Source organism: Frankliniella occidentalis, unplaced genomic scaffold, assembly GCF_000697945.3.
Source record: "Frankliniella occidentalis isolate FOCC.00 unplaced genomic scaffold, Focc_3.1 Scaffold42, whole genome shotgun sequence".
Lineage (NCBI taxonomy): Eukaryota > Metazoa > Arthropoda > Insecta > Thysanoptera > Thripidae > Frankliniella > Frankliniella occidentalis.
Window position 1 is genome coordinate 1,866,475 of NW_026267172.1, and position 2,802 is coordinate 1,869,276.

Below are 2,802 nucleotides of genomic sequence, written 5' to 3' on the forward strand. Positions count from 1 at the left end.
GGGGGGGGGGCGCACGGAGCGAATCACCAAGTGGCCGGCAGTTTTTGGCGCAAAGTAGGCAAAAGTTTTAGAGCGAACAAAACAGGCGTCAGACGAAAAAGAGATTCGAGGGAAAGAAAAAAGGGGGGGGGGTAAGAAGAGAGACAGGAGAGGGAGGGGCAAAGCGAGAGGAAGAAGGGAGGAGGCAAAAAGCCACAGCGGGAGACAAATTCACGCCGAGCTGTTTCTCATAACGCAAATGGAAAAGTGCGTTGATACGTCTCTGTTTCCCGGTGGCAGAGCCTCAGCCCCCCGGCGAGCAGAGGGAGGGAGGGGCCAAAACGTCGCGGGATAAAAACGTGTCAGTTTTGTCCGAGGGACGTGCCTTCTGAACGTAAAATAGTCTCACACTTATCGTCAAATGCATTTTAACAGTGATTCTCGTTTCCCTTGCAGCGGCGCTGCCCGCCCGCCCCGGGCGTTGATGGATGAGGGTGCAATAATGGGTCGTCAATCACTCAACCGGACCAAACTCCACCCATACTACCTTCCCTCACCTCTTTTCTCTCCTCACCCCTTTTTTAATAGAGAACGCATCATTTCCATATAAAAATGGCGAGCTGCTTCATCGCCAAAAAATAAGAAGCTGCATGACCCTTTCCTAATGGAGCGCGTCGTCCTCCAAACGGCGCAGCGGCGGCCCGGCCCAGAGAGGCCGGAAAATAATTGGCAATTCCGTGTGGACAAGAAAATATTGACAAGAGAGATTACTGCTCGCACCTCGTGTCGGGCGGCTGGCTGGACGCGCCGGGAGCACACTAACAAGGGAACTGTGCCACCTGCTGCCACACTCACGCCCCCACCCATTTAGGAGGGGAAAAGGAGAAAAAATCGGCCAAACGAAAACACACTCGTGGAAACAGCGTGACTAATCCCACGAGGAGAAATACTCGAATCTCTGCGAGTTGACTCGCAGAGAGGCGGTTTGTGCTGTTTTTGTTTTTTCAACCCTTTCGCCCCCTGCTCTGTATGGTGGTTGAGAGCCTGTCGTAATGCTGCTCCCTTATGCAAAAGCATAAACACGGAGTACGTCCGTTTGTAACAGAAAAGTCATCAAGGAAGAGCTTCGGGGCGGTGGAGATGGTCGGCGAAACAACCCCCCACCCCCTCTTCTTTCTTTCCTCCCTATATCCCGACTTCCCTCCCCCCCGGGGCGGAAGGAAATCTCGGCGATTCCGTATTCGATCTGAGTCTTTGCCACACACAAGCCAGGCCCGGCCCTGATTGTGTTGGTCAAGACAATAGTGGCTCGCGGGGGGAGAGGGGAATGCCAGCAGCATGATTAATCGACTACAGCCGATCAGCAAAAATAAAAAAATAAAAAGAATGAAAAAGAGATTGATTCGGAATTAGTTAATGTCACGGTGACCATTAACTCACGCACTCGGACGTAGTTTCAATTTGCGGTGATTAGTGTGATTTCTTGACGCCCCACATCCCCCTATCACCCAAAAATAAAAAAGATATGTTCAAAAATAAATTCTGTGAATTTTACAACACAATGCACTTGGAGTCCTGCATAAGTTCAATCCACGCGCACGAGTGCGTGCGCGTGCGGCAGGCCCCGCCCCGGAGAGCTCGAGGCCTCCTCGGTGGACGCTGCGGCACCTCGGGCCGAATTAGGCGCCTTATTGTAAGCGGATCTCGCCCGCTATCCATAAATTAACATGGCGGCGTGGCGCCGGCCGCGCTAAACGCAAATTGACTACACAACTATTCGGTTAATTCCCTTGTGCGGGACGAGCGGCGGCCACGGCAACGCGGTGCTGTACTTCCTCCTCCTCCTATCCATCCTCCTCCCCTTAATCTTCCTCTCTCCTCTTCCTCCGCCTCCTCCTCCGCTACGTCTTCGTCCCCTCCGCACCCCCTTCTTACAACTGCCTACTCGCGCACCCTTACGGTCGGGCGAGTCCAAACGCGAGCTATTGCCCTCCACAGTCAGCTGGCAGTCTACGTTGCACGTGAGCTCTGTCGTTACAAATATAATTTATTGCAAGTCGTGTCAGCTCCTCGGTCAGGCAGTATCTTACTAAACGTTCACTATGTTCAAAAAAACACTTCGAAAATACATTTTCATAATCATAATTATCTTATGCCTTTGCCTCATTTGTAAAACAAAACAACAAATATTCTTCGTAATTTTAAAGCTGTTCAATGTTAGGTATACCTCCCCCCTCTCCCTTTCTACCCCTTCCTCCCCCAGCAGAGCCGAATCAATTTAAGTCAAGGCATTATGATTTATGGCCCGCGCTTTGTGCCCCGGGCTGACGGCCTGACGGGCACTTATCTCCGAGTTGTCGAACTACATGAACCCCGCGTCCGTCCAGGCGGGAGAAGAAAAGAGGAAGTGGGCGAAAAGAAGAAGGCGAATAACAGAAGAGACGAACTGAAAAAAAAATCAACGCATGGAATGGTAGAAAGAGACGGCTGCGTTCACTTCTTCGAAACACAAGATAGGGTGCTCCTGTTTAGGCCGCAGCACGAAAAATCACACTTCCGCGCTTTTCCACGCATTACAACCCTTTCGGCTCCCGCGTGCGCGAGTGTGAGTGCCCTCTTCTAGAAGCACAACCTCGTCCGCTGAAACGTCTCAGCACCCATAAAACGCTGTTCCGTGATAAAAGTACTCCCCCCCCAACCCCCTTGCACCGCCTCCGGGCTTTTTTGAATAATGCCACGCGCATATTTTTCACAGACGGTCATAAATAAGTGGCGCCAATCGACGCGCGCTGCTGCCCGAAGGGAAAGGGGGCGGGAGAGGAG

General features: G+C 52.0%; 1 protein-coding gene across 1 annotated transcript in view; it reads right to left on the minus strand.

The window, feature by feature from the left end:
- Positions 1–2,802, minus strand: part of LOC113206762 (irregular chiasm C-roughest protein) — a 59,887-nt gene that overhangs the window by 43,057 nt on the left and 14,028 nt on the right.